This window comes from Euprymna scolopes, chromosome 14, assembly GCF_053919585.1.
Source record: "Euprymna scolopes isolate OS-2025 chromosome 14, ASM5391958v1, whole genome shotgun sequence".
Classification (NCBI taxonomy): Eukaryota; Metazoa; Mollusca; class Cephalopoda; order Sepiida; family Sepiolidae; genus Euprymna; species Euprymna scolopes.
In genome coordinates, this window is record NC_136495.1 from 35,135,901 (window position 1) to 35,155,904 (window position 20,004).

A 20,004-nucleotide genomic window follows, 5' to 3' on the forward strand; every position below is an offset into this window, starting at 1 on the left:
TCGTCGATGGGACAGAGGCTGAAGTTTAAATGATAGTTCAGGACCTATCAGATTGGCGACTCTCTTTTGAACCTTGTCTAGGAGCGAGAGATTTATGGCAGATGCACCAGCCCAAATATGACAACAATACTCCATACATGGGCGAATGGTGACCTTATAGAGGTATAGGATACTTTCGGGCGTTAATAGCTTTCTAGCACGTAGAGAGAACCTACCTTCTTCGCAGTGTTTTCCTGTCGTGTCTGTTATAGAGTGTGGTGTCGTCAGCATATATACCCATCTCACAGGCACTTTTGTTAGGGAGGTCATTTATGAATATTAGGAATAACAGCGGTCCAAGGATAGACCCCTGAGGCACACCCGCATTTATATCATATTGTTTAGATGTACGACCGCCGAGGACAACCTGCATTTTTCTCTTATCTAAGAAAGATTTAATTATGTTATGTATTCTTCCAGTGATACCATATGATCTGATTTTCCTGAGAATACCTTCATGCCATACCCTGTCAAAAGCCTTAGATATATCTAAAGCTACCGCTCTATACTCCCCCGCTTTGTCCAGTGACTAGTATATACGTTCTGAGATTATAGTTAGGATATCTGCTGTGGAACGGGCTTGCCTAAATCCATATTGTTGGTCAGTCAGAAGTTTAGAATCTGTAAGGTGGTGGACTAGAGCTTGGTTAATTATGGTCTCAAATATTTTGGCGAAAAGTGGGAGGAGGCTAATGGGGCGATAATTTACTGGGTCAGTTCTTTCGCCAGAATTCTTGAAAACTGGTACTACAGAAGCAGTTTTCCAGCAGGCAGGAAAGCAAGATTCATTAAGGCATTTGTTGTAAAGTTTGGAGAGAATTGGAGCTACTTCGGCTGAGCACTTTTTTAATAGCACAGCCGAGATGAGATCAGGTCCACATGCTTTTGCAGTGTCAAGATTTCTTATGATAGCATGCACCTGAGAAGGGGTGATTTTCAGATCGTCTAGTGTGGCGTCTGCCCGCAAAGTAAAGTCAGGGAGGGGGTGGTTGGCAGTGTCCAGTGTGGAGTTGGAGGCAAAGCGACTGGCAATCAAGTTAGCCTTCTCAGTTGCAGAGCAAACAACCTCGTGATTGTTGGATAGTGGGGGAATTGTTGATTGCCCATTATTTTGTATTGTAGATTTTCCAGAAGTCGCGGGTTCCTAATTTCTGTGCTTCGATGCGTTTTTTGGTGGTTTCAGTAAATTCTCTCGTAGCTGTCGCTATTTCTTTCTTACAATTACTTCTGGCTTTTATATATTTCTGCCTGTTTGAACATGACTTATGTCGGTTAAATTTGCGGTACGCATGCTGCCTTTGCGCTATTGCAGCTGCACAAGTAGAAGTAAACCATTGGGGAGAGTGGGGCTTGCTATAGAATTTGAGCGTGGGAACATGTGCTTCAATTGCCGTTTTGAACCATTCAGTGGCCTCATTTGCGCAATGTTCCCCAGGAAGTGAAAAGATATTTTGCCATGGGGCGTCGCTGATGAGATCTCTGATGGCTTCCCAGTCAGCCTTTTTATAATATCTCGTTGTTTTGAGCAGTGGCTCTTCGGTTTGGGCTCTAAAGTTTAGGGCTATTTCAACCATTACCACTGCGTGGTCGGCGTTCCCAAGTGGGTTGTGGGCACTAGTTACGCAATCATCAGGAACTGTGGTCAGAAACAGATCTAGAAGTGATGCGTATTGTTCTTGCTAGTCTGGGAAACGGGTTGGAAACGTAACCATCTGTGATAGGGAATGAGATATACAGAGTTATGTGTTGTAATACCAGCTGCGTCTGTGTGATTAGAAAATCCAAGCCAGTTGCTGTGGTGGACATTGAAGTCACCAAATACATGCACTTGTGCGCTAGTGTTGAGAGAAAGTGCTGTATCTATGCTGTCAGAGACTTTGTTTATTAGGGTACAGTCCTGGGTCGAGGGAGAGCGGTAGAGAAAATAAAAGTAGCTAATGTTATGTAGCATGTTTAGTCTAAAGCACATAAAGGCTTGATCGTCCGATTCTAGTTTAGTTTCTGTAGTCAAGGGGAGGGTGTTTCGAATATAGACTCCAAGCCCGTGCATATGTCTGTCAGAGTCCTTACGGAAGTGGAAGGTATCCAGGCATGTTAAAGTAGTTAGAGGGGATGGAGGAGTGTAGGTTAGTCTCACTTAGTGCTAATATATCCGGGATGTTTGTTAGGAGAAATGCTTCAACATCATTTAATTTAGTTCTAAGCCCACGGATGTTCGTAAATGCAAGCCTCAAGGGAGAAGGCAGGTTGGTTTTGTTTGAGCTTAGGCCTGGTTTTAGCGTAATTTTTTTATTGTACTGTCATCATTTTTTTAAGAGTTTCAGTTTAGGTACTGAACAGGTGGTTATGTAGAATACCAGACATGCAACACAAGCAGACCATCAGTTGTCCTTCCATCTACTAGGATTGTGACCTCGGGATAGCCCACTAATGTATATGTATATATGTGTATTTATGTGTATGTGTATTTGTATATTTTATATGTATGTATATGTATATATATGTTTATGTGTATGTGCTTATGTGTATACATGGTATGTGTGTACATATACGTATATGAGTATGTGGGCATGCATATATGTATACGTATGGGTGCACATGTGCATGCCTGGATCTGTACATGTCATTGTATGCATATACATGTGTATGGATATATATTTGTGTATGTGTGTGCATGCGTGCATGTCTGTTTATGCATATGATTACTTATACATGCATTATATGTATGGGGGTGCATATATTATATACGTATGGTCGTTGAATATGACTGTGTATTGGTATGTATGCGTATATATGGGTGTTAATTGTGCCTGTATGTATATCTGTACCCTTATACACATGTTTTTTATGTAAAAGCTACTATTGGTCTATGGTTTAAATATAAATATCATTATTTATACTATTATTATTGTTGTTGTTATTATTATTATTATTATTATTATTATTATTATTATTAATAATAATAATAATAATAATAATAATAATAATAATAATAATAATAATAATAATATTTTATAAATATTGTCATTATTATCAATACACACTTTTCGAGCCAAAAGCACATACATTTAAGTACCTGCTCTGATATTATCCTCGGTCTATGTATGAGAATTCCTTCGGGACTGGGACAATTTTCCTACAGGACCGAGATTATTTGTATTCTCGTTTAATTATTAACTAATATTGATTTTATTGATTTTATTATTATTATTATTATTATTATTATTATTATTCATTTATTTATTTATTTATTTATTTATGTTCGTCTCTATCCTGTGTGCCATCTTTATTGAGAGAGAGACGAACTTTACTCACCATTATTATTATTATTATTATTATTATTATTATTATTATTATTATTATTCATAACTATTAATTACATTATTTTTACCGTTTAACAATTTTATTTCTATTCCATTATACATATTGAAATCAATTGCGTCTCATTTTTGCCGTTTGCAACATAAAAAAATATTTAAAAAATTTCTACAAACGGCTAAAATAATTCACGTGAATTTTTTCGAACATGCTTGCTAGGAATGAACACTGTCCACACTACAAATTTCCAGTTCTTTCAACGGTTTTCTTTTTCTTTTTCATTTCGATACTTTTTTGTGACCAAGAGCGGAGGTCCGCTTGAAATATAAAAAATAACAATAAAAATATTAAATACAAAAAGTAACATCGTTTTTCATGCTTCAAAAAACCGTCATAACCTTTAAATCACTATCCTAGAGACATACGTGGACTTTTAACATTATATATATATATATATATATATATATATATATATATATATATACATATATATATATATATATATATATATATATATATACTGTACTGTATTTTGTTACTAATTTTTAATGCCGTAATAGGGGTTCCACTATATATATATATATATATATATAGAGAGAGAGAGAGAGAGAGAGAGAAAGGGAGAGAGAGAGAAAGAGAGAGAGGGGGGGGAAGAGATTATCAGTTTTTATCGGAAATTTATATTTTTTATATTAACTTTCATTTTTCAATAAAAATGAATACAAGTAAAGTTTTCTAAGACATGATCGGCGACCCAAACCATATAAAATTATAAAAATGCAATTTCATAATTTGAGACCAAGACAATTTTAATTTATGTCATATATCAGAGGCTCTTTTAAGTGGAGGTAGGTTTTTCACCACATAAAAGCTGACCTGGTGTCTAACTCTGCCTTCGTGGGCAAAAACTTTACTCATAAAGTTGGATTCATGTAACAAGATCAACCACAAAGTAATCAAACAAAGGTATAATAATGAATATGTATTATAACCAAGATGGTAACGGGATTTAAGTTAGGATATATAGGAAGACTGTGCGTTTGGACTAACACTTCGATTATTTTGATAATTTACAGTTAGAGACTAAACTTTTAATGGTAAAAATCTGTATTTCCTTTATTTTGAAGTATGCTGTTGAAAATGTGTAAAAGAAGATTGAAAAATTACGTTTTAGAGAATCATAAACAAACGATCGCCGTGAGCAGACGTTTTGTTCTTCCTATCTGATATTTGGGGAGTTTGCAAGCATAGTAATTGAGCACTATGATGACTTCAAATTATTGAAAATTGCTAATAACTTCAAATATTTCGTATTTGCACAAGGAGTGGTGTCCAATGCAAACGCTGAAATTTACAAACTGAAAATTTTGCAACACTCAACACTTTAGCAAATAGCCGAGGATTGCCAACGGTTTATTAGCATACGTCAGGATTCGAAGGATATAGAACAGTCTGGACTGTTCCACATTAGAAAAAATTCATAACAATAAAAACAAAAATGACATCACCAGTAAATTTGACAGTCAAAAGAGAAGTAGTATCATTCCTAAACCGTTGCTTCAGTTGCGGACAGATGCATTTGTGTGAGTATGTCCCTATAAAATTAAATAAATGCTTCAAAGGGAGTGTTAAAAAAGTGATGCCAACATTCTACATGCAATCAATTTTAATTTATAGAAAAAAAAACTTTACTTGTTTTCGGTTTCTTCGTGTCTGTTGCAAGGACTTTAGCATATGAGGACTGAGTCAAAGTAGGGGACAATGCATCAGTTAGTATAAATAAGTTGGGACCTTAAAAAACAAGTCTCTATTTTTTTCTAAACAAATTAAACATTTCTATATTCGCTTTTTTTTTAATCGAAACATTTTCCGTTATCCGAAAATGCATAAAAAAAAGGTGCTAGTGGATTGTACGAACTGGAAGTCGCTTATTGTGCATATTACGAACCGGATTTTTCGTAAATGTCTAATCGGGTTTGACCGGCACCTGACGTGGCCGCCGGAATATGCCGAGCGCTGTTAAAAATGTCTGGAAGCCTATTCAAATTGTAGTTTTGTTTGCTTTTGTTTTTTAAAGTATTTTAAAGTTAAATTCAATTTTTACGATATTTTTGTTTATTAAATCGTTAGGTGAAAGTACAGAATAGTTGCAAAATACTATCCCCCTCCCATGATAAGTATGGCTTTCTAAATAATAAGGTTATTTCAGCATTGTAACATAAATATACAAGTACGCGTCATTGTTGTTCCAGCCATATCGAGCATTTACGAGAAATCCTGTTCGTAATATGCACCAGTACCATGGAAAACATAATAACAACACGCATGTTAACAAAGATTAGAAACAATAATTTTCTTTGAAAATAAGTATAATTTAAAGAAATATTTTTCGGTTTTCATACTAACCGGTATCGAATGAAACTTCGTCCACTATTAAACTGTGAACCGTCAATAAAACGAAATGCTAAACTATTAAATAATAAAACAAAAAAAAGCAATTATCTGTTTATATATATATATATAAATATATATATATATATATATATATATATATATATATATATATATATATATATGTAAACGTTTCCTAGAACTGAAACTTCTTTAATTAAAGCAAAGCAGTCATGCAATTTATGATTTTAAACGAACAGCAGATTGTAACCATCGGTGTCGCTTGAAAATACTCGTATGATTTGTAACTGATAAAAAAGTGTGAGTAATCCTAGACAATACTGGGAAATTGCTACTAGTGTATATTTTTTATCGGGAAAAATCATCAATGTAGTAATATACTGAAAAATTACTCACCACGATGACAAAGTTAGACGCAAGGTCGGTTTAAAAAGTGGAGAAAAATCCAGCTCCCCAGAGACATTATGGATTGAAACAAAAATATAAATTGCTCCACTCTAGAAGAACTTCTTCTTCAATGACGGGGAACAGAATATATAGTGCAACATCAGACAGATACTACATTTTGCTCCTAGCCAAAAGGCCAAGGGGAATGTTTTATAAATTTTAGAAACTTGGGTAATCAAGATAAAAATCACTGTTAAGTTCTTACTTACATGTTATTTTCAAACCGGGCAGCGCCGGTCCATTCTACTAGTCCATTAAATATTAAATCAAAGAATGACTGCGTTAATCTCTGTTTTTAATGAGTCTGTTTGCGTATTTTAATTTGTGTTGCCATATATTCTGTCGGATTAGTATCCTATAAACACACACACACACACACACTATTCTATAAATTTTTGGTGTACAGACTTGAAACTTGACATAGAGAGGATTCGGACCTATGGAACAAATTCAATTTGTTTTTGAGCCGGTAAAAATAGCTTAAAATTTTAAATTGGTTAAAATTGAAAAATTATAACTTGGCAGGCGTAAGTCGATTAAATGTGTATCTTCTGCGCATGCGCAAATATACATGTATACATTTAACAACGTTGTTTTTAGAATTTTTAAATGCAAAGTGACTTAGCTCAGATGGTAAAGAATAACGCTGGAGAGATACATGTTTTGGTTTCGATTTTAGCTGATGGCGTACGTTTTTTACTTTTGAAATCATTATTATATGACGGGAAATTCTCTTACGTATGATATTTCAATTGTATTACACGCAATATATATATATAGTTAAACAATATGATAAAGAGACGGGAGTACCTCAGGGGTCTATCCTTGGACTTTTATTATTTCTAATATTCATAAATGACCTCCCTGATAAATTGTTTCTGAGATAGGTATATTTGCTGATGACACCACGCTCTATAACAGGCATGAAGGGAAAACAAATGAACACATATCTAAGGAAATGGAAGAAACACTAGAGGAAGACCTCCAATCAGTAGTGGAAAGGGGACAAAAATCGATTGTCATATTCAATGCCGCCAAGACTATGCTTGTTTCCTTCAATAATTACAAGAAACCTTCTCTACCATCAATAGCAATGGCCAAAAACACATTACCTGAAAGTACTTCTTTTAAACTCCTCTGTTCACAAGGAATATGAGTTGGAACAGATACATTGAGAGCATTGCCAAGGCTGCTGCAAAGAAGGTGGGCTCTCTCTCTACCTTGCTAGAAAGCTACTTAGCCTAAAAGTATCCTATACCTCTATAAGGCCATCATTCGCCCATGTATGAAGTACTGTTGTCACATTTGGGCTGGTGCATCTGCTACTAGTCTCTCATCCTGGACAGGGTTCAAAAAAGAGTCGCCAACTTAACAGGTCTTGAATTGTCATCTAAGCTCTAGCTTCTGTCCCATCGACGAAATGTTGCATCTTCTGCATGTTCTACAAGTATTTTAGTGGTGAATGCTCTGACGAACTAGAAGCACTTGTACCCCCTCGACGTAAATACTCCCGACAAACCCGACAAGCAGCTAAATCCCATCCCTACACAGCAGAGATACCTAGATATAAGAAAGCCTTCTACTCCAAAAGTTTCTTCCACAGATCTGCTAGACTTTGGAACTCCCTTCCAGAATTCTGCTTTCCCAATTGTACTGACATGCAGAAGTTCAATGTAATGTGAACAGACATCTTGCTGCTTATCTCCATTCATAATATCCCTGCAACTTATGCCCCCCACTACGTCAAAGTAACACTATGCCATGTTTAGGGTGAAAATTTATATATATATATATATATATATATATATATATATATATATATATATATATACAAACACCTATTATATTAAGATTGTTTACTTTGTGATGGAAAATTATGATGATCGATCTAAAAATCGTTGATTGAGAACGTTAATTGAGAAATAGATGCATTAAATTTAAATCTTTAAATACGAAAATCGATTCCAAATACTGAGATTATTAATCGAAATATATAAGAAATAAATTATATTATTGGATTTTAAAAAGATTAACACAAACTGGGCAAAGAGTAAAAGGAAAAGAATCGCTGATTCTTACAAAGGAGAAAGGCATATACGAACAATCGATATTTTCATAAACAATTTGCTCACGTTGCAATGTTTAGCAATTACTAACGAGGACAACTTTCTATAAAGATACGTCTTTTCTATCGACACGTTCAGAATAAACATCACATTTTGCACTTTGGTTTGACGGACCAACGAATAGTTATTACACATTGAGGCTTGACAGACAAACGAATAGCTATTACACTTTGAGGATTTACAGAGAATATAAAATGTTATTTCAAACTTAAGCTTGATAGATAAAATAAGATGTCATTGTATACTAAACTAGCAGGGAGACTCGACTTTGCCCGGGATTGAATGATGATCAACGAATGATGATCAACGAATGTTTCACACGCCCATATTTTTATCCTCATCAAAATCGCCCATTTTTCAATCAAATCGATTGACCGCCTGCTCTAGTTGTGTACCCATCGCGGTTCACCAGAAGGATGCTTCATATGCCCCCAGTAATGACTTAGTCAACAATGCATTGTAGTCTACATTTCACTGTAGAGAACCTACTGTTGATTTTATAACATCATTTTTCATATATAATGGCTTGAATTAAAGTTTAAAAATGCAAAAGTCAAGTATAATTATTCAATCGTGTTCTATAAAAAAATATTCATTTTAAACGCTCCCTTGTCATATAAAACAACCTACTGTTGATTTTATATGCCTGGCCTTAATGTTTGTGCGATGATAATTGCTTGAATTTACATTTAAAATCAAAAAGTCAAGTATCATGGTGCAATTGTGCTTTAAACAGAAACATTCATTTCCAACGCACCCGTCGTATCAAGAATCTACTGTTGATTTTATATGTTGGACCTTTCGGCTTGTGTGGTAATAACACTTCTCAAATGCACGTGATATTAGGTTGTGTAAGGTGTTAACTTTAGTGAAAATCACCTGTTCTTTCATTTATTTGATTATTTGGATTATTGATTATCGATGCTTATCGAAGACATTCCGATACAGACCCTATATGAGAACACTGCCAGGTACATAAAGTATCTTCGTGTGAAATTTCATAAAAATCGGCCGAGCCGTTTTCGAATTGATATGAAACGAATTGACATACACACACGCAAGCACGGGAACACATACAAAATTCCTTTTATACCGTAGGAGAGATATTAGGTTGGTGGAAAAATAATGTCGTTTTTTGACATAAAGTTGAACGTCCAAAAACGACATTACTTTTACACCAACCTAATATAGGAGAGCTATTATAAAGACCAAATAAAATGCTATTTCAAATTTATGCTTCACAAAAATCCAAAGATCAAAAGAAAACGTATTATAAATTTTATCTTGATACACCGTATATAAAGAATGTTTCTTTGTTTCTTTTGGCTTTTTGTTTCCAGGTTTAAACTTGGAAGACTAAAGAAAATTCTAAGTGAAACATGAGCTTGATAGACTAACTGAAAATGCAATTTTAAACTTAAGTTTTAAAGACCAAAGAAAGTGCTAATTAAACTTTAGATTCACATCGGAAATAAAATACTAACAATTATATTTTAGTATTAGGTATAGAAGAAAGTTCTTGCAGAATTTTTAATTTTGATTTCAAATAATGAAGTTTTCGTTATAATGCCTTTACTTTATATGTCATCTTAATGGGCGTTTTTCTAATCGTTTTGAATTACAATCGTTTTAAAACAATTGTCTTCTTTTCAGAACGTTGAATATAAGATGGAAAAAAGAAAATTCACACCATTTTCTTATCTCAATTCAAGCTAGGCCAAAAAGCTGCTGAAACAGCTCGCGATATCAACGAAGAGTTTGACTCAGGAACCACTACTGAACGCACAGAACAATCGTGGTTTAAGAAATTTCGTGACGGCGACGAGTCTTGAAGCTGATGAGCATAGTGGCCGGCCATTAGATGTTGACAACGATCACTTAAGAGCCTTAATCGAAGCTATACACAACTATTTGAGAACTTGCTTCTGAATTAGACGTAACGTTTTCTAGCTGTTTTCTAGTTCGGCAGTATTTTGCGCGAACAGTTGCCAGAGATGGTGGAAATTTTCTGTTTCTATGTCTATCTTTGTAGCCATGTCACTAGCAAGGGTGCTGGAGGTAAACGTTTTATCTAGGGTGATGTTATCCGCCTGATAGTCAGGGACCCGAACCTAAGATTAACCACTAAGGAGGCTGTCCTATCAGTAGGTGCAAAGTACTGGGCCTGCTGTATTGCCATTGGTAAATGGATTCTGGACGATGCAGTAGTTTCTGGTGGGGCCTCCCGATGCCATATTAGTGGGTAATTGTTACAGCTTTACCTTATCATGTTCTATAATAAAAAAATTCTTTGTTTCTTTTTCTCTCTTAGTTTCCCCTCTCTGTCCTGCTCTAACCAAATCTGACGACTTAGTCCACAAATTCCAAAATTCCATCATAAGTTTCAAGAAAAAATACACGATTAAACCCGGTTCTTCAACTTCCAACGTAGACCCCCACTACCATTTCTCCTTTTAACCTTCCAGAGGTTGAAACACAATTACAGGAGACTAAACCAGACCTTTTATTTTTAAGTGAAACTGGCATTGGACAAGCTATTTCACTAGAAGAGTTCGCAATTACAGGATACTCTAACTTAACTTCTAAATCTGACCCCTAAGATCGCCATGGGCATGGAATATGTGCCTATATTAAAGATGGCTTTCCATGTGGTAGGGACATCTCCAGAGAAGACCCTAACTTACCATATATGTGCTTCCGGGTTGCATTAGCTCACACTACTGCATTTATATTTACTCTCTATCGCCCCCACAACAGCGGAGTTATTATCTTTAAAAGCATATCTGAGAAAATTGACCAAGTCCTATCTGCTTACCCTTCAGCTAACATTCACGTATGTGGAGACTTCAATGTTCACAATGTGGAATGGTTGACCAACTCAAACAAGACCGATGATGAGGTGAGGTTCTGTGATGATTTCTCCATTGCTTATGACCTCACTCAGATTGTTCACGAACCCACCCGTGTGCCCGACAATGACGGCCAGTATGCGAGTCTACTAGACCTTTTTCTCACAACTTGCCCTGAACTATGTTCAGTTTCTGTTCTGTCTCCTCTTGGATCTTCCGACCACTCTGTTGTATCAATTAAGATAAAAATGAAATGTAATAAGTCCCCAGATGTACCTCTCCATCGTACAGTATATCGATACACTAAGGCTGACTGGGATAGCTTCCGTACATTTATATCGGATCTACCTCTGCGTTCCATGTTTAAAAAGGATGTGTCCTCTATAGTATCAGGCCATACGAAATGGTTAATTGTAGGTATTGACCGTTTCATACCCTCGAAAAGTTTCAGCAAAAATCTAACAGCCAGCCATGGTTCTCTCCAGAATGTGCGGCTGCCATTGCGCACAGAAATCACTTTTTCCACTGCTTCCAACGTAATAGATGCATGGAAACTAAAGCCGCTTTCAGGATTGCCAGCAACCATTGTAAAAAAGTAATAAAGAACACAAGAGAGTTGTATGCTCAGTCCGTCAAATCCAAAGTAGCTGAGCAGCGGCTTGGTTCCCACCAGTTTTGGCAAATAGCAAACAGAATCCTGAACAGAAGCGTGTGCTCTATCCCAACTATCATCAATGGACCTGAGGTAATCTCGTCAGCATCAGACAAAGCCAAACTCTTTGCCAAGAACTTTACAGCTAATTCTACCCTTTGCGACCAAGGCCGCTAACCCCCAATATTTCCTCCTGTATAAGAAAACATGCTATGTGATATGCATATATCTGTATGTGATGTTGCCAAACTAATCAAAAACCTTGATTCCAGTAAAGCAACAGGCCTTGGCGGTATTCCAATTATAGTTCTCAAAAAGCTTCAACCAGAACTAGCGCCCATACTTACAAAACTGTTTAAACGTTGTCTTAAGGAGAATTGCTTCTCATCACCCTGGAAAATCTCATCAGTATGCCCTGTATTTAAAAATTCAGGCGATCACCCATCCCTCTCTCAGTACAGGCCAATAAGTCTTCTGTGCGTCATGAGTAAGTTGCTGGAATCTGTGTTAAATACAGAAGTAATCAACCATCTCAACAAAAATAACCTTCTTAGTGACACTCAATATGGTTTCCGTTCTGCTAGATCTACAGCAGATGTGCTTACAGTTATTTCTCATAGGATTATCAAATCTCTCGACGGAGGCAATCTTTCTAGGGCAATTGCTCTTGACATATCAAAGGCCTTTAATAGGGTATGGCATAAAGGTTTACTTCACAAGATCTCTAGCTATGGTATAGCTGGAAATGTCTTCTCAATTATTAAATCATTTCTTTCTGATAGGTTCATAAGAGTAGTAGTTGATGGGCAAAAATCAGAAGCTCACAGTATTAATGCTGGAGTCCCTCAGGGGTCCATCCTGGGCTCAACTCTTTTCCTGATCTACATTAATGATCTTCCAAATCACATCCTTACATCATTTGTAGACATTTATGCTGATGACACTACTACTTGTGGTAGCACATCTAAGACAGTAAACGACCAAGTTCTCTCCGATTCTCTCTCCTCTGATATTGAGCACGTAGTACAATGGGGAAAGGAGTGGCTGGTTACTTTTAATGCATCTAAAACCAAGCTTCTCTCTTTACATCATCAACACTTTGATCCACATCTGGCATCAATTGAAATGAATGGCTGCCGTCTTCAGGGGCCTCAAGTTTTGACAAGCTTCTGGGCTTGACCGTTACTCCTGATCTTAAATGGAACACGTACATCAAATCCGTTGCTTCTATCATTATATGTGATCAGTTTATATATATATATATATATATATATATATATATATATATATATATATATATATATATATATATATATAAAGTTATGACAATATGTGGCAATTAAGCTACACAGAATTTTTGGCGTTCATCATTGTGAGGATTCGTCCTGCTATAGTAACCTGACAAATCCTCACAAGGATGAAACGCGGAGGAGAAAAATATTGAGACTGTTTGATGGATGGGAGAGCTAAAATGATCTCTGTGATATAGGAAGAGTATAGCTTTTATTATATAATGGATGTCGGTGTATAGCTTATCTGCCACGGTGGCTTTAATATATGTGTACAATATGCGTGATTAAACTCTTGGGGACAATATACGGTAAGTGAATTGAAAGAATATGCTTATCCAATCATATGTATTAATCGGTTATAGCTATGGAAAGGTATACTTGAAATAAGAGATAAATGCTAAGTCCGTATATTTTAGGAGTATCGGACATTATAACTTAGTATTTAAAAGAAGTATAAACTACTAGGAATAATATTATAATAAAATAAAATAATAAAAGTTAGAGGATAAATTATAAGGGGCATAATATAGAAAAAAACATTTAAGTGTGTAAATGATAAACAGATGGTAGAATAGGGGGATAAAAATGCAAAGGAGTATGGGATGAATAAATATAAAAAGTATAAGAATTATAAAGTAATAATAAATAATAAAGCTAGAAGAAATACAAAGTTATTACGTATAGGAGAATAAAAAAGATACAAAAAAATAAGTATAAAAATATAAAGAACCAAGTGAAAAAAAAATAAAATAAAAATACGACAATAATCTAACTTTACAGTAGGAGAAAGTTCTTGTTAAGCGCAAATCAGTGTTGAAATATTTTTTTTAATTATTCATCAATAAACAGAAGTTCCTCTGGGAGAAATACAGTCTCCATCCAGTTTAAATAGTGTTGCACTTGGTGATGGAAAGTTTTAAATCTTTTAGAATATAAAAGCTGGAACGAGAATATAATAAATGGATATTACCTAACTTTTTCAGGAGATCTAAGTTTCTGCAACATTTTAAACATATCGTCATGCTTTTTCTCATAAAATAAAGAGGGGTTGGCTATTAATCTGTCAATTTAGTTCATTTGTCAAACTTGTAAACTTTATATATATATATATATATATATATATATATATATATATATATATATATAACTACTTCATTTATTCACATAAATTTAATATACGAAAGTATAGATTTATGCGTAGACTTTAAGTATTTACTTCAAAAGTGCTCAATACGTAGGTAGAGCTAGTTAGTAATTTATAAAATATATATGGCGATTAAGCTACACTGAATATTCTGCGTTTCATCCAACTATGGGATTCGTCATGCTTATGCGCATAAGCCTGACGAATCCTATAGTTGGATAAAACGCAGAATATTCAGTGTAGCTTAATCGCCATATATATTTTATAAATTACTATATATATATATATAATATATATATATATATATATAGAGAGAGAGAGAGACAGACAGACAGACAGACAGACAGAGAAAGAGAGAGAAAGAGATGTATTATGTATATGTATATAGCAATAATTATATATATATATATATATAGAGAGAGAGAGACAGACAGACAGACAGAGAAAGAGAGAGAGAGAGATGTATGTATGTATAGCAATAATTATATATATATATATATATATATATATATATATATATGTATATATATATATAATTATTGCAATAATAATTTTTAAATATCTACAGACAATAGTGTTTCATCCTTTCAGGAAGTATCAGTACAGGAAGTTACGATTACAGCCGGTCAGGAGATTGAACCCGGCCACGAAGCCATCTCTGAGTCCATTAGCAAAGAAACAAACCACACGGTCAACGTTAACCTCGAGAAATTAAGTTGAAATTTAAACAGTGATTATATATATATATATATATATATATATATATATATAATTACTATCATTATTTCATGTATCTGCATGAAATTTTATGCATCGATTTTCAGTATTTATTTCATCATTGTTCAGTACGTGAGTAGAACTAGGTAGTAAGTTATGAAAATATATATGGCAATGAAACTACCCAGAATTTTCCGCGTTTAATCCTAATGTATATTCGTTGGGATACTAATCATACTATATATATATATATATATATATATATATATATATATATATATATATATATATAATAGAAAAATGCGAGCATACAATATTCCAATCGAAAAATGCGAGCATAAAAAGTAATATGGTTAAGCTTAAACATAGAAAAGTAAAGGAGTAGTTGTTAAAACTGGAAAAGAAAAGAAAACGATATTCTAGTAAAAACTATAATAAATTTATAACTTAAAACATTGCAGCATCACGAATTGATTATATAATGTTATAAATTGAATAAATAATCTTAATGCTGTAATATTTTAAGTTTTAAATTTATTATATTTTTTTACTAGAATATTTTGTCTTTTTCTTTTCCAGTTTTAGCAACTAGTCCTTCACTTTTCCATGTTTAAGCTTAACCATATTACTTTTCATGCTCGCATTTTTTTTTATCGTAATCCATGATTTTTCCAGTAAATTCACTTGTTCTTTGTTAAATTTCAGTCTTATTTTTTGCCCCCATAAACATAACATACACACATGTAATAACAATGTGCGACACTCGTCTGCTTTCAAGAAAATCTCCCCATTATCTCCGTTTCATTCTTTCATTCTCTTTGTTTCACTTGTTACTTCTCTTTTCGCGAGAGCAGTGAATTAGTAGCAGCAGTAGTCTGTTAAGCGATGTGGTTGCTATGGAAAGCAGTCATAAATAACGTTTCTCACCTCTTTAAGTTTTTTTATGATTTTGAACACCACTTAATTCATAATAACTTTCGTTTTACTGAACAAAAATGGAAAAAAAAATGTTCACAATATAGCTGCGAAGGTGATCTATAAACTGTAATAATCGTTTGAAATTTGATCGAAAAATGAGTTAGCGGTGAAGCTTTACAGCATTTATAAATGACTAAAACTGCCACTTAATCATATATTCAAACACTACCGTGTTTGAATTATATATATATATATATATATATATATATATATATATATATATATATATATATATATATATAGAGAGAGAGAGAGAGAGAGAGAGAGAGAGAGAGAGAGAGAGAGAGAGAGATTATACGGTATAATAATGCTAACACACAGATTCTTATTTCATATTAGATCACTGGTTAAACGATATTAACCTCGTCCATTATTACATGAGGGACCATTTCAGAAACACCAAGCGATGCATATGGGAAATTGACGGAATCTTTAAAAAAAATAAATAAATAAATAAATAAAATAAAAAATAAAAAAACACTCAGAATATATTTATGGCAAGTACTTCAACATGATCTGTTAAAACCATGCATATAATGACACAACCAAACAATCGACCGCTTGGCGAAAATTCTTTTCTTAAGCATGTGGGGAAGCTCTCCAGAATATACACATGAATAAATGGGGTTATCCTGAAGGTGGGAGCGATGCTCTTTTCTCGTTATTGAAGCGAATGTTTAAGCATTCTTTTGGTAATTATGCAAATTCAAATCAGTGAGTATTATACAAAATTGAACTAAATATTAGATGAAAACTGGCTGTCCTGATCCGGCATTGCCTGGAAATAATTAAATTTTTGTCTGCTTGATCTTTTTATAATGCTTTTTTCACTAATTGTTAATACGATTTTTTTTTAATTATTGAAGGCAATTATTTCAGTACCATTGGGTCATTAAATTATGAAATGAATCAAATTGCTAAAAGCTATACCCACTTTTTACAGTTAGTATTGTTTTAATCTGTATAAAAGTTTTTGCCTGTAAAAAAAAACGGGCTTCTAAAAAGTTTTCAAAACGTGAGGGTATTAAATGAGTTTTCATTCGAAAGTTTAAAGGCTAATTTTTTATGGAGAAGTGCGAAATGCATTCTGATGGGTTTTTAAGTTCGTTTAAATTTTTACACTTTTTGCATTTTTTATTTCATGAAGCAATCGAAACTTTTAAAAATTAATAAATGCGTAAGCACACAAAGACACCATGTGATTACACAATTTTATTAATATAAAGTAATAATTTTGCAAACACATCCATTCAATGTCACCAATTGTGCGAAAATGTAATGTTCTACCGGTGATCTGTTAATTTTCGATTTTTGAGCGATTATCAAGTCTCAACTTTGGTTCTAATGAGAGTACCGCTTTGATTTTTTTTTTTTAATTCTAACTTGACAGGCGTTACATTAACTTTACTTTTAAATAAAAAACACTTGAAAATAAACAACAAAAACATGTCGAGGTAGGTAGAAGAGTAACTTTGTTTGCTTCTGGTAACATTTATTTGTTGTATATTTATTTTGTGTCACTCCTTTTTATTGCATTGTTAGCTATTCTGGAAAATCACTTTAGAAATCATGAACGTCAAAACGACGCGCTTATTTTGAAGCGCGAAACTTTACTTTTTAGCCGATAAAAACGTAAAAAGAAAATAGCTGGGGGAAAAAAACAGTTTTGAGATAGAAGGGATAATTTTAGTCACTTACCTGTCAATTTAATATATTTTACAGCGCGTTCGTTTTCCACTGTATATTTTTTGTTTGTTCGGTTTTTTTTTTTGGTTTTTTTTGTTTTTTGTTTTTTGTTTTTTGTTGTTGTTTTAATTTTTTTATTTGTTTGCTTGTTTTGTTTGGGTTTTTTTGGGTTTTTTTTTTTTTTTTTTTTTTTTTTTCTGTCTTTCTTGAAGTCTCGTCTTGTCCCGGCAAAGTCTTTTTTAGTTATATATTTCTCTCTTTCTCTTTCTCTCTTTACTCTACTGCTACAGCGCTTTAGCGTTAGCAGTGACGGCGACGGTAGTCGCGGCGACAATAGCAGTTGTCACGGAGCGGTAGAAGCGACTATTCTAGCCGCAAAGGAAAATGCGAAGATTGTTTTTATAGAGTTTGGCCGGACCAAAAACGCACGCAAAAACGGGCATCGGCGGGAGTGTAGTGGTGGGCGTCAAAAGGGCGTGTTCGTACTTTGTTGCATCTTTCTTTTTCATTTATCTACTCTTCTCTCTCTTCTCCCCCTCTCTATCTCTCTCTCTTTCTCTCTCCCTTACGCTCTCTTTCATTTTTGTTATCCTCTCTCTTTTCACTCTCTTTATTTTCAATTTTGTTTTCATCTCATTCAACAGGTTTTTTTCTGTACTTTTCTTGCTTTCTCCATTCTTTCATTTTTTTTTTTTTTTTTTTTTTCTTGGTGCTACCAATTCAGGCTGTCTGAAGATATCGGCGTCCTGACCTAAAATGCACTAAACATTAATATTATTGTTTATTTTTCCTTTCCCTTCGCAAAGCTCAATCATGTTCTGTTAGGTCGAAAACAAAAATAACAATTTTCTTCTCCAAAACAACCAAACTAAATATCATGAATAAATATTTGAAGATATAAAGAAACTTTAAGCATAAAAACTTGTTTTTCCAAAATGACTGGATCCGTCATTAAATAACCCCAAAATGGTTGGTAAAGAAAAAACAATCGTACAAATTTTTCTTTCTTTTTTTTATATTTTTTCTTTTTCTTTTCTTTTCTATTATTTAATTTTTTATATATATATTTTTTCTTTTTCTTTTCTTTTCTATTAATTATTTTTTTTTTCTTTTTTAGCCTCAGTTTCTTTTACCAGCTCTTGCTATATTTCTTTCTTTTTCAGTATTTTCATAGTTTCTTTTTTCTTTCTTTTTCTCTTTCCTTAATACCTGTTTTCTTTTCTGATTTTCTTTATTTCTGTTAAAACAGTTTTCTATCCTTTTTTTTTTTTCATTCTATTTTACGCCAACTACCATCCTTACTTTATTTGTATCCGGTAGTTATCCCCCTTTTTCTTTCATTTTATTTTCTTTTGCATAAATTTTCTTTCTTTTTCTTTATTTCTTTTATGCTAGTTTTCTATTTCTATTTACTCTCGTTCTATTTCCTAATTTTCTTTCTTTCTTTCTTTCTTTTCCAACCATTTCCCCCCCCCTTTATTTTATATTTGACATGTTTGTTGATCGACCGAAAACTGGTGTTCAATCCTTGTTCGGGTCATACTAAAGACTTAAGGAAGTACTTAATGCTTGCTAGATATTCGGCAGTATAAAGGAATGATCAAGGGTAAGTGGGGGAATCTTTGAAATAGAGTGACACCCTCTACTTCACCTCGGTGTAGCAGTTAATAAAAGGGGGCCTTTTGGAGAGTCTTTTACTTTAGTCGGCCTCTTAGTTTTCATTTAAGACACTGTCTTTCTATTCCTTTCTTTTTTGTTGCTTATATTTCCTTCTTTATTTTATTCTTTACGGCGTTTTTGTTTTGTTCTCTATACATTTCTCTTTCATTTAACTTAGTTTTATTTCCTTCTTTCCTCCATTTTTTGACATCAGTTTATTCTCCTGGTATTCTTTTTCTATTATTTTATTATTTACGTCAGTTTTTATAAACTTTCTTTCTTCGTTCATTTCTTTATTTTATAGCGGTTTTATTTCATTCTTTTGTTCTAGATTTATTTTCGCCTTTGTTTCTTTCTCATCTTTTTACACCCGTTTTCTTCTAATTCTTTTTCTTTCACACATTGTTTTTAGATTCGTTCATTAGTTAACTTTTCTACTGTCTTTGATACAAGTTTTCAGTTCCTTTCTTTGTTTTTTATCAATATTTATTCTTCATTCATTCAGTCATTCTTCAATGTAAGATTTTTTTTATCTATACTAATTTTATAATTTCTTTCTTTTTACACTAGTTTTATCTCTATACGTTCTTCCTTCCTTCCTTTTTACATCAGTTAAGAATTGCTATGCTTTCTTTCTTTCTTTCTTTTAACATCCGTTAAAAATTGTTATACTTTCTTTCTTTCT

General features: G+C 33.5%; 1 long non-coding RNA gene across 1 annotated transcript in view; it reads right to left on the reverse strand.

Moving 5' to 3' along the window:
- Window positions 1-18,097, reverse strand: part of LOC145292941 (uncharacterized) — a 112,245-nt gene extending 94,148 nt beyond the window's left edge. Inside the window, exon 1 of the long non-coding RNA XR_013869620.1 lies at window positions 17,673-18,097. This is a non-coding gene — a long non-coding RNA (uncharacterized LOC145292941). The remainder of the gene's footprint in view (window positions 1-17,672) is intronic.
- Between the last annotated feature and the right edge of the window lie 1,907 nt (window positions 18,098-20,004).